The sequence below is a fragment of the Papaver somniferum genome, unplaced genomic scaffold, assembly GCF_003573695.1.
Source record: "Papaver somniferum cultivar HN1 unplaced genomic scaffold, ASM357369v1 unplaced-scaffold_115, whole genome shotgun sequence".
NCBI classification, from domain to species: domain Eukaryota; kingdom Viridiplantae; phylum Streptophyta; class Magnoliopsida; order Ranunculales; family Papaveraceae; genus Papaver; species Papaver somniferum.
Genome location: NW_020620492.1, coordinates 64504 through 77972, shown reverse-complemented (window position 1 = coordinate 77972; position 13469 = coordinate 64504). Strand labels below are relative to the sequence as shown.

General features: G+C 38.6%; 1 pseudogene; it reads left to right on the top strand.

The window, feature by feature from the left end:
• The first annotated feature begins 1645 nt into the window (after positions 1-1645).
• LOC113329048 lies at positions 1646-4751 on the top strand (annotated as a pseudogene).
• Positions 4752-13469: the final 8718 nt, after the last annotated feature.

Below are 13469 nucleotides of genomic sequence, written 5' to 3'. Positions count from 1 at the left end.
CAACTTAGTCATTTCTAGCTTTGTAGCTAGATGAGTATAACTCAAGCCATCCCCAAAAAATGCCGCTAAATATCTCCTAAAGGCTAAAGTATCTTGCTTCGCTTAGCTTTGTGGAAATGGGCTTTAAATTTGAGGGAGAAGGCTTGAACGGGGTTGGGGTGGCAGAAAAAGTTGGATCTTGGTAGGTCAAAGTTGAGCTGAGGAACAGGGTATCAATATTGCATCGGCTGCTTAAATTCTTCATTCATGATTATCACAATCAATATAGGATCTTGCTTCATCAGATGTCCACATGCATTGGAAAGAATAGTTAAGATCTTAATTAATAAAGAAGACAGTGTCGTAGGTCATTCAACGCTTAAAAGTGCCTACATGAATACCAAAAGCTGTAATACTTCTGTACGTGAAACTAACATTATCACTAAACTCATGAATCATCATCTTCACAAACTTTCCTTAACTACCTTCACTCTGTAATACTGTGTCTGCGCTACGTATCTTTGTCCTCTCAATTCCTCATTCTCTCTATATATTAAAGTAGAGTTATTTTGTAAAAGGGTCGGTTGGTTAGGGTATAATTAGGGTCTGGGTCGTAGAAGTTGCGGTTGATGCCTTAGTGTGGTAGACTAACTTTTGATCATCTAATTTTTTACCCTAATAGTCCTTATAAAATAATGAAATGACATATGTCCCGGCACAGTTAAATACTTAAACGGGTATAACCAACGAGGAGCGTACTAGAACTCTGAATCTATCTTCTCGGATCTCTTTAATTAACCAATACCTCTTGTTTTTTTTCTATCAACGTGAATCTAACAATTAACTTCTTAATTAGTTCCTTTTCTTTTAATTCAGAAATTTCACTCACCAACCGGCAACCACAATCAAATCTAGAAGAACTGGAAAAAGAAGGTGATACATTAGGATACAAGCTAACTGGGTTGTTACAAAACTGTAGTCTAAATGCAGTAGCTAGCTGTAAATTAACTTTGGGTTTTGTTTGTCGATAATCATTGTGAAGTTAGGGTTTCTTTCACTGAAATTTATCAAAGCAGCAGCAGATGGGTGTGAGATGGTGGTGGTAAGTAAGAACTAGAAAATAAGACTTTCTACGATACTAATCGGAAGAAGTTACAAGAAAATGGAAAGATAAAAGTTCTCGGGAGTTTGAGATCAAGTAAAAAATGCGGCAACTGAAAACCGATTAGCATCGGTAATGGGTGAAGATGAAATAGGGGAAGAGAGTTAAGTTTTGACGATATTCAAACAGTAAGCATCAGTCAACTAATGGTTCGGGTGTTTAGAAACATATAAAAAGTCCACTAACGGGTTTTTAATGGTCTCCGGTTAGTCTACGACCCTAACGCATCAATTGCATCTTCTGCGACCCAGACCCTAATTACACCTTAAACATCCGACCTTTTTACAAAATATCTCATTAAAGTAGTTAGTTGGAACGGTTCGGCACCAGTACTACTTTGATGCCGGCCCCTTTAATGTTGGACCGACATTCATTTTTTGTAAAATATATTAGTGATTGTCGTTCTAGATTCTTTGATTTTAATTTAGTGTATATACACACACTTAGTAGTAACTATGACATATATGCAAGAAACTTGATAATAGTCTAAGATAAGGATCTGAAATGGTTGCAGTAGGTGGTGCTTATAATCCTAATGGTGTGCTGCAGACGGAAAAAAGAGGTGTTATCTGGGATTGCTTCAACTTGGGGGCAGTCATCGTAGAACATATTGGGCTCTTATTTGCTCCTTTCTACTTCACTTGGAATGCATTTTTGGCTGCCTTGGTATTGTTTTGTCTGACTGGATCAGTAGTACCATAGAAATCTGTGTCACAGAAGTTTTAATCTCCCAAAATCACTCGAATACTTGTTTGCTTATATTGGACTTCATGCTGCACAGGTTAGTTTTACCTTAGTGTGTTGACGTGTGCATCTCGTTCTGTTTATTAATGCGAGTTTTGTTTTGTTTATTGTTGTTGTTGAACTTGCTCATTAGGGAGACCCGATATTTTGGTTGTAGGAGTGAGATATCACACATGTTAGTAAGTATGTGAAGTGAAGACTATATAACTTAAACGAGGGAGATCGCACGCAGCAAGGTTGAGATGATGTAATGGATGATGTCAGCAAAGTCATGAATAAAGTGTGAAGATCTGTGCGAAGTATGGTATGTGCGAGAACGAGTGATTGTACATGAGCGAGTGTATCACATAGAGATTCCGAAAATAAAGGATCTCTTAGCTGTCATCCACTATATAAGATCTTATATAAAGAGGAGAGGTTATTACTTGTGGGGGAGTTCTTTTAGTGAGTATTAGACAAGAAATAGGGAGAGAGAAAGTAAATCTAGGAGCAAGTAAGATTGTTGTAATACTTGTATCCATCTTGTAAACCGACTTCTTGATAATCAATGAAGAGTTTAATGATGATTACCTAATATTGATTATAGTTATAGTGGAATGTGGTTGTGAGGAAAATTGCAACTACATTTTTGGCACCAGAAATAGTTTTGGGTGATAAATCCTGTTAGTAAGTCCATTGAATCTTGGAAAAAGTGAGATCTGAAAATTGTGGAGAAAACTTTTAATTCTTTGAAATTAAAGATGGTGAGAATCGGATCTACTGTTGAGCAAAGAACATCGGCTAGAAGGAGCAATAGAATCGCAGAAAGAAGAAAAATTACAAATCTTGGTCACCAAGAGGAAAGAATAGAAGAAACTCAAGAAAATGAACTCCAACATGAACCTCAACCCGAACAAGAGCGGAATAATGATATTAATTATGATAGAGTGAATATTCATACTTCGCAAACAAGTTCTACTAGAGAAGAAACACAAAGGACTGGAATACCATGAAGGATTGATGGAAATGAAGAAGATATGACAATTGCAGAACTTAGACAAAGATTGATTGCAGAACGAAGAAGAGATGATGAAGAGCGTCCAAATTTGATTCGTCACAATGATGATCTGAGAGAAGAAAATATTAGGTTACATGAACAGAGATCAAGAAGTGCTACAAGGTCAAGATCAAGGTGAAGCAGAATTTCATCAAAACAAAGTCAATCTAATCGTGAAAATGATAGGCAAAGACATTGAATGGAAGTTATTGAAGAAAATTCGCAAGAAAATAACAATTCGCAGGATCAACATGAGAGAAGACGTACAATTCAAGATCGAGGAACTAAACGATATGAACATCCACGTGAGCTTCTTCATCGCACACATCATAATCTTGAAAGAGAGGAAGATGATCCAAGACAAGAGAAGATGATGTTACATGGAAGAGAAATGGTGAGGAATCAGTATGAGCGCAGAGAGGAGATTACACATGCGAGAGATGAAAGAAATAGAGAGACAAAAAGTAAATCTAGGAGCAAGTAAGATTGTTGTAATACTTGTATCCATCTTGTAAACCGACTTAAGTCTTGATAATCAATGAAGAGTTTAATGATGATTACCTAATATTGATTATAGTTATAGTGGAATGTGGTTGTAAGGAAACTTGCAACTACATTGGGTAAGTGTTCATCGGTACCATCATCAGTTTGTGGATACTGATCGAGACCCACATAGTCCAATTGAGGGATTCTAGTTCAGCCATATCACTTGGGTTTTTAATAACACCTATCTTCTGGAAAAGGTTTTACTCCATCATTATTGAGCATTTGAGTTTCTTCTTATTTTATACACCCTACGTTCCACTTTAGAAGATGTTTTTGGAGTTTTCACGCAGATTAAGAAATTGAGAGAGATATGAATATTTTCCATCTATACCTTTGAGAAAAGTCATCAAACATTAATTACTATTATTGCATTTAAAAATAAATTTATAGTTCCAAGACAAAATGTTAGGGTGTTATTGGAAGTTTTGTGGAAAAAAATATGAAAACCTTCAAGTATTGTGGAACAAAAAAATAATCCTAAAACATCATCTAAAATTGAACGGAGGGAGTATTAGATAAGAGTATGGGTACGGTTGTAGCTGTTAACTATCTAACCATGATGTGCAGTGTGGGAAATCAAACAATGTAATGGATTTGAAAAAGCAAGCCTACTACAGGTTTCTTCCGAGAACACACATACTTCATCTTGTTGGACTTGCAGTTCTGTTCTACGTTGTAGGAGGCTTACCACACCTTCTTTGGGGAATGGTAAGCACATAATGCTACTGTTTTCCTGCGGGATTTATCTTTTTCTACAAGAAATTTTCACTCCTAAAATGAAGGTTTAAATTGTGGGCAAAAAGTTGATCTAGCCGTTTTGGGCCATGAGTAGTGGGCATGAGAATATATAGTAGTTCTGTTTATTTCCGGATTAGAAGAAATCTACCGCTGCATATCCTTATGTTTATTAATACCAAGAATCTAAAGTCAGCAAAATTTTGTAAATATAACCGGTGAAATGATAATTTTGTTCAATTTCATCTTACAATGTGAGAATGGCAACGGCGCACCATATTACGTTTATGGTGAATTCAGTTTGCCATACATGGGGGAAAAGGCCATGGAACACCAAAGATTTGTCCAAGAACAACTGGATGGTGGGATTTCTAGCATTTGGAGAAGGTTGGCACAACAACCACCACGCTTTTGAGTACTCTGCTCGGCTAGGGCTTGAATGGTGGCAGCTCGACGTGCCTTGGTACTATATAAAGCTTCTCCAATATCGTATTAGCAACAAATGTTAAAGTTCCTACGGAGACTCAGAAACGAAAATACAATGCATAATGAATCTCAGTACGTGAATCCATAAATATATGGTACAAAAATTTATATATCGACAGTCGAGGAGTTGGATTTAGTCTTCTCTTTGTAGCGCTTTGGCGTTTCTCTTCTCCTTTTTTGTTTATTGATTTTAGTCAAATAAATAAATAATAATAATAAAAAAAAAAGCCTTGAAGAGACTGGTTTTTGTAAGTTACTTCAACTTGTCAGTATGGTTTGCATATTGCAGTAAGTTGCGAGAGCGACGCAATTAATCCTAATATAGTGATCAATCTCTAGTTTCCTTCAAAGAGGGTATAATGTTCTCTTAATTCAAATTATTTGTTGTAATCGTGTAAAATATGACAACGTCATATAAATTACCGGGAATGTATTAATTCTCTTTTTTTTGGCAAGCACCATCTCGAAAGATCAAATATGGCATTTCATATATCACTAGCCAGTTGGTCTTGACTCACTTCAGAGAAATAAGAGAAGTTGAATTGAAACTTATATATGTGTGCCCGAGTCTGATCACGCGAGTTATTTATTTTAGCACCACATAGATTTTGATTTTGACCAACCCAAATTTCTTTCCCACTTCTGCGAGATTTAAATTTTGGTTGTGCAATTTCAAAGGCTCCTTGTTTAATAGAATTGATATAGCAACTTGCCAGCTTCTAAAGTAAGCTAGTGCGTGCATATTTATATTTAGCTAAGAACTAACTTGAAACAAATGATAATAATCAGTAACTGAACTTCTCGGCCCATAATCTCTTTTTAGCTGTAATTCCATCCATCTCCATCTCCACCGTCAATCTTACCTACATTATCAGTACTAAGCTTATGATCTTCACCAAATTTCCATCACTCACTTCAGTCGATCTTGTACTCCATAGTACAGTATCTCTCTCCTCTCAGTTCCTCATCCTCTGTTAAGTCTCTAGCTACTAAATGAATTAATTAGTGGGAATGGCTTGGCACCACTTTGATGATATTCATTGTTGTACCAGCTTGATGATGGTGCACCTTTGATGTGGTTGGAATTACACCTTGGATCCCCAAGTAAAACGAAGATTACCTGTCTAGCTTCTTTAGTTTTACCGTAGCATATTGTTAATGGTGGTTTTTAATTTTGGGTCAAAATCGTAAAACTGTACATATGACATGGCATCACTATGACCATCAGCGCATTTATTGAATCAATCAGCATGCCTACGTAAGAATTACCGGGGTACCTTTTTTTACATGGGTTATGTTCCACGACAGAACCCTTAACACTGACTGATATCATCTATGTCAAACCCTAATTCTCATGCTACCGCGCCAAGGCATGCCAACCATGCCATCCACGTCTCCGCGCCAAGACATGCCAACCATGCCAGCCGCACCATTGTGCCAATGGCATGCCATGCCAGCCACGTCTCCGCACGAAGGCATGCCAACCATGCCAGCCGCACCACTCTGCCAATGGAATACCATGCCAGCCACGTCTCCGCGCCAAGGCATGCCAGCCGCACCACTGTGCCAATGGCATACCATGATACCCATGTCTCCGCGCCAAGGCATCCAACCATGCCAGCCGCACCACTGTGCCAATGACATACCATGTCATCCACGTATCCGCGCCAAGGCATGCCAGCCGCACCACTGTGCCAATGGCATACCATGTCAGCCATATCTTCGTGCCAATGGCATGCCATGCCAGCCGCACCTATGCGCCAAAGAATGCCATGCCACATGTGCCAATGGCATGCCAACCACCTTCCCGCGCCATACCATGCCGGCCTTCCCTATGCGGCTACCAAAACGAAGGCGTGCGATGATCAACGACCACGCTTCCATCTTAGATGCAAATTTTAGCCTTCCAAGGTCGCCAAAGAACGCATGGTAACCTTTGGCCCAAAACCCTAGTTTTGGCCATGCTAAGGCATGCCATGCCACATGTGCCAATGGCATGCCAACCACCTTGTCGCGCCATACCATGTCGGCCTTCCCTATGCGGCTACCAAAATGAAGGCGTGCGATGATCAACGTCCACTCTTCTATCTTAGATGCAAATCTTAGCCGTCCAAGGTCGCCAAACAACGCATGGTAACCTTTGGCCCAAAACCCTAGTTTTGGCCACGCCAAACCTCGCCAAGGCATGCCATGCCACATATGCCAATGGCATGCCAACCACCTTGCCGCGCCATACCATGCCGGCCTTCCCTATGCGGCTACCAAAATGAAGGCGTGCGATGATCAACGACCACCCTTATATCTTAGATGCAAATCTTAGCCGTCCAAGGTCGCAAAACAACGCATGGTAACCTTTGGCCCCAAACCCTAGTTTTGGCCACGCCAAACCACGCCAAGGCATTCCAACCACCTTACCGCGCCATACCATGCCGGCCTTCCCTATGCGGCTACCAAAACGAAGGCGTGCGATGATCAACGACCACCCTTCCATCTTAGATGCAAATCTTAGCCGTCAAAGGTCGCCAACCAACGCATGGAAACCTTTGGACCAACGCCAAAATCCTAATTTTGGCCATGCCAAACCATGCCAAGGCATGCCGGCCACCTTGCCGCGCCATGCCATGCTATCTTTCCCCTTCACGGATGCTAAAACAAAGGTGTGCAACAATCAACGACCACTCTTCCATCTTAGATGCCAATCTTAGCCGTCCAAGGTCACCAGCCAATGCATGGTAACCTTTGGACCAACGCCAAAACCCTAATTCCACGCCAAACCGCACCAAGGCATGCCGGCCATGCCACATGTGCCAATGACATGCCAGCCACCTTGTCGCGCCATACCATGCCGACCTTCCCTATGCGGCTACCAAAACGAAAGCCTGCAACATTCAACGACCACTTTTCATCTAAGATTCAGATCTTATCCGTCCAAGGTTACCAGCTAACGCATGGAAACCTTTAGCCCTAGTTTGGTCGTGCCTAAACAAATCCAAAACCCTAACTTTTGGCCGCGCCTAAACTAGACCATATTAAAGCCATACTGATCATGCTTTCATGCCACTGGCTACCAAACGAAGGGTTACAATAATCAACGTCTACCTTTCCTCTTAAGATACAAAATCTTAGCCGTCGAAGGTCACCACTGAGTCGGCAAGTCTCCCAAGCTCAACTTTCCAGACAACAACAACATGCTACATGTTTTCCACGAAAACGCTCGAGACATCAACACATGTCACAAACTGGGGGATGCTCATTAGGTATTGGTTTGGCAGTTTACAGCGTGCGGCGTACACTACAACTGTTATAAGATAATGTCATAAGGATGAGGCGGTTAGTAAATACAGGGACTAATGGTGAAACGATTTATTTTATGGAACATCAATTCCAGGCGTTACTGGTTACCACCTCCTCCCATTTACTCACTCGTTTCACATTTCTTAATGAGACCAGAGTACGTTTCACTTCGACTGGTATAAATAGGCATTACCTATTTCCACCGAACAACAGGTTCAGGTCAGGAGGATACAACACTCAGAAAATATTTGCTAGCTTTCCATCTGTTAGCTTCCCACTTTCTGATACAAGTCGTGAAACAACTACTCTTCCAGAATCAACTATTCTGGTCTCAACACTCTCTTCGCTTCCCTCCCCAAAACCAACACTTTTCCTTCACTTTGTGACCGAAGCAAGTCTGGAACGGTCATTTCTTGGTTTAGGCCGGATTTGTACAGATTGATCTCTCGAATCTAAAGTACTCCATTGCAGTACATTGTTTAGGGTTTAAACTCGTTTCTCACCCACACACCCGGAATTACTTAAATCAGCAAAAATCGTTTTCACCCTCAAATAATTGGTGACCATAGTGGGAGATCAATCTCTCGGTTCCAATACCAATTCCAGAATACGTTTCTCTAACTCAGGAAGATGGTCGGTTTTAGGGATGAATCCGTGTCCTCAAGTTTCACTCAGGTGAAGGACGATGTTCCCTCCCCCAACGCAACGCCCAACAACACAATCGACGAAGGAATACCAAGGCAGACTGACTTGGCGCGGATTCAGGAGATCCACAACAAGAACATGGGTCTGATGAAAGATGCGATTGACATCATACTGGACTTCCTCATCAACTTAACGGCATAGTTGAACGATTCACTTACCCCAGAAGCTCCAGGATTGGGGACTAACATCCCAAATGATCACTTCCAAGTCAACAATTTCACTACTAATCAGAAACCAGTAGGCCAGGAAGCGGCCTCACTGGTGGAAAATTTATGTGAACTCTTACATATTTCAAAAGATCAACGGATGGAGACGTTCACCGCCATCAATCGAAAAGCGAGCGTCCTTGATTCCTTCACGCTTGGAAACATCAAGAACGCCAAAGATGTTCATCAACAATATCACATTTATCTGCGACGACATGATGGCGGAGGAAGGGCATAACCGGGCATTTACACGTCACGACCCGTATCAAGGACGTAGAATTCAAAAGGGCTCTCATCGACACGGGAGCATCCTCCAACATTGTTACCCTCAGAATGCTCAGAACGGCCAGGGTACGACCGAACGAAGTCGTGTGATAGACACATTTTTGTGTCCGATTTGTCTCGATTCTATATATTGTTAGGGCTCGTTTTTTTACTTATGATTGTGTTTTATTTATTTGTAGGTATTTTTGGCCAATAAACATTTTTGGAAAAAAAATGGCTCGAAAAGTTGTCGGAAAGCACCCGGAGGACATTTGTTATTCGGACTCTCACTTTGGATAAGGGGTAACATAATTATTAAGAGGCATCCCATTTCCAGGCAGTTGCTAATCGCACCCCTACTCTGGATAAGGGGCAACCATCTTCAACATTTCAAAAACCAGGTTTTTGGCGGGAAACTAGGTGCAGTGAAGAACAGCTTTGGCAATCGTGATTTGGAGGAGTTTGAGGTCGATTAAACCTCTGATTTTCATAGGATAGACTCCTTATGGGATTAGGAATCTGATATGGGTGTTTAAATCGATTAGACTGGGCTCAATCGACGGATTTCTCTCACAACAGAAAATAGGGAAAGTCACGTGTGTGACCTGTTTTAGGGAATTTTAGAGAGATTAAAGCGCTGTAAACCTTCCCAAAGATTTGTATCTATCTAAGGAAGAGTTTAGAATAAAAAGGAAATCTCAGAAACGCGTAGAAATTCTAAAACAAGAAATTGCCGCAACTTGGCCGTGAAGAGAAGGAAAGAGATTTTGGAAGATTTGGGAGAGATTTAATCAGTATTTTTGATATAAATAGATGTATCGGGTCATATAGAAGAGGTGTCGAGAGTTTGGGAACCTAAGAAGAGCCAGAGAAGAAGAAATCAGAGCTTTACCAAACTCTGTTTCTGCTGCTGCTGTTGCTGAAGAAGAAGAACGCGAAGAACATTGACGCACAGGAAACAGTCTAGAACAGTGTCATTGTTTAACAGCTGAAGAACATTAAGCTGTGCAGGGCAGTCGTATTCTAGGGTCTTAAAATCAGAGACAAAGCAACAGTTTTTCTGTAACAGTTCCATTGTAACAGCTGTTTTGCAACACCAATACACTGTTGCAAACAGTCTGTGTTATTACTTTTCACTCTTTTAAATATCTTTTGAGCAACAAACACATATTTTGAGATCATGATTAATATGAGGAGCTAAACCCCATCGCTGAGGCGATAGAGGAAGCTATTTTTCCAACAAAAAGTAGTATATTCTATTTTATCTTTTTATTTGCAATAATTATATGATTATTTGCCTTGAACTATTATTGAATATGATTTTTATTTGAGTGATTGTGATCTATTTTGATGGAGTATGCTTAGTTCAGATTGTGAACTGAAATTCATATTTAACTCAAATTTAAACACTAATTAAGAATTCAACTTTCATTTATTCATTCATTGGGTTTAAAATTACACAAAATGATGAAATTCTTAGTTCAGAACAATACATGTCCAAGCTAACTAGTAAGTTCTAACGACATGCTAAACTAATAGACGATGTTCCGACAACGTGTGACAGGCAAGAATCGAAATGTTAAAGCTGCAGAGCTGATGCCAAACCAAAAGAAACATATAAAAAATGTCTTGAGACTACCATGCCTCTCACTATGGTGTAATCTCCAAAGTAACCAGGATATCAAGAAAACCTACGTATCAAAACACAACAATTAAGATTCTTTTAAGGATAGGTAACAGTCATGAACAATACAAGCTGCAAAGATGAACAACTTACTCTCACAGAAGCACATGACAGCTTACTCATCAGTTAAGGAAACAACCTCGCAACCCTTGTTACGACTTTTCATGAAGAATCTCAGTACATCACTGCAGGCCCTAAGCACAGAAACTTCATTAGTGATGCATAAAGAGCATTATGGATCCACAAATAAGACCTCTTCAATAAAAATATAAAAAAGCATTATCATACTCTTCATATTCTTTTTCATATCATAAATTATCACTCACATAACTGTTTTAGTAATCTAATCTGCCTATAACATAGTCAAAGAACAATTGAAAAGACTTTTTCACATATTCAAACTCTTGATGGTTATCAACATGGGAATAGACTTTAGAAATACTGAGCTTAATAGACACAAACACGACATTCAAAGAGGCAATAAGTTAAAGAAAAGGTCTAACAACTTACAAGCCTGAAACTAAGGGTACATAAGTTGTCAAGTAAGGAGCATTCTTGAGGGTAAGATCTTTCATACATTTGCGAATGATATCGTACATGGGTAAGCATATGGAAACACAGTTTAAAAATGCAATTAATATATAATCCACGATGAAATTTACAATATACTTAGCCATGGAGAAAGAAAACCGAACTTACTGTTGGTACAGCTAGCGCTAGGCCCGCATTTGTACCCCTCCACAACCTTGCAATTCCTTCATGCAAAAAATCACCCAATTACAATATGAGCCGGGTGGTGATCCGTTTTATTTCCCCCTCCTCCATGTCGAACATTTCTGCTACAAAATAAAAGGAGAATCAGCTACACCTGAGGAAATAACTGTAGAATAAAATTTATTTAAATAGAAAACTACAGGATGCGACCTTCTTCCAAAGGATCTGATATTTTGATGTTTTTGTTACAACTGACTAGTCTCTGGAAAAATGCTTCGGCAATGCTTTCCTGAGACGTTGATGTAATTCTTCAATCATAAGAAAGAATTAGAAGATAAAGAACAATAAATCACATTAGGTGCTATTTAAAACAGCTTCATAAAAACTATACAACTTATATTGTTATAGAATCAAAAACCTTACAATTATGGAACTGAAGTTTCCTTTTAGTTTAGTTAATAAGAGGTGGGAATTTTTCATTGCATAACAGCTGGAGCTTTGAAAATTCTTCTTCAATGACTTGCATAACATGTGGTGGGAATTTTTCCTTGTTCACTTCAAATCTCTCCCTAAATTTTGTTGTAGGAAAAGAGAAAAAACTTAGGTTGTTAGAACTATACTGAAGTAAACACAAGCACAAAGTAATTAAAAATAAAAAATATAAACACATGGCTCCTGAAAAGTACCATAACTATCCAAAAATCCTGATGATATATGTCATAATTATTTCAGTGGTTGATCCTATAGATCGTCACCTCATACTCTCCAATACTTAAGAACACTTTTATAACTATAGGGTGCACATGGGCAACGAAGATTGGGAAAATTCATATATAAGAAGGTAATACAAATAAAAATCAACGCTATACCTCATGTAACAATCCATCATTACACTAGAAACCTCAAGATATTATTATTAAGACTACTATAACAGGATGGGACATGCAGAAATCAAAACTACCTATATAATCTATAGATCGGATAGTCATGTATGACAGAACAACCATGTTATTTATACTGCACCCAGTCTGTAGGAGATGTTAGGAACTATTAAAATTCTGCAATATAGTATACACGCAGTACACTTTTACAAAAACAATTCATTATAGTTAAATATAATAGTTAAAAAATATAGTTAAATATATATAAAAAAAGAAGCCATGACTACAAAATTCATAGGTGGAAATTCATTAGATGGTTATATTCATATATGACGATTTGTAATATGATATTCAGAAAACAAGAAGATTTCAAAATTTTAATTAAAACGAGCCAACACATGATCCAAAACGAACTAACACATTATACATGTTCTCAAACAACTTAATTCATAGGAAGTAAGTTCATCTACATTAACCATCTTCAAAAACTAACAAACAATAATCTAAAAATTCACAACTGTTTAAATAACCATTCATATGATTCTATCAAAAAATCATTTTGAAAAATCACTTAGAACTAGCAGTATATACACAGAAGATATCACATATTCTTATACCAAGATAAAAAACAAATATCTATATGATTGAATAAGGTATGAGAAGAAATGTTACCCGCAGTAACGAGACATCTGTCGAATTGCATCCTCTTGTGAGCTCTACCTCTAGGCTTTTTCTTCTTATCTTGTTTAGCTACCCTTCTTCTTCTTCTTCTTCTTCTTCTTCTTCTTCTTGTTTTTTCCTTACCTTTGTTGTATTCCATTCCATAAACAAAACCAATTAACATAATTCTAGTAATAATGAAAATTTCAACATAAACATAAACTCAACTGCCACCCAAACTGAAACTACATAAACTCATGATATCAGAAAATCCCCTGTACCCCAACTTGAAGAACAACAAAAAAAAAAACAGAACTGATAATGAGTGTAACTGACCAACTTCTGCTTCATCACCACCACCACACCATCATTA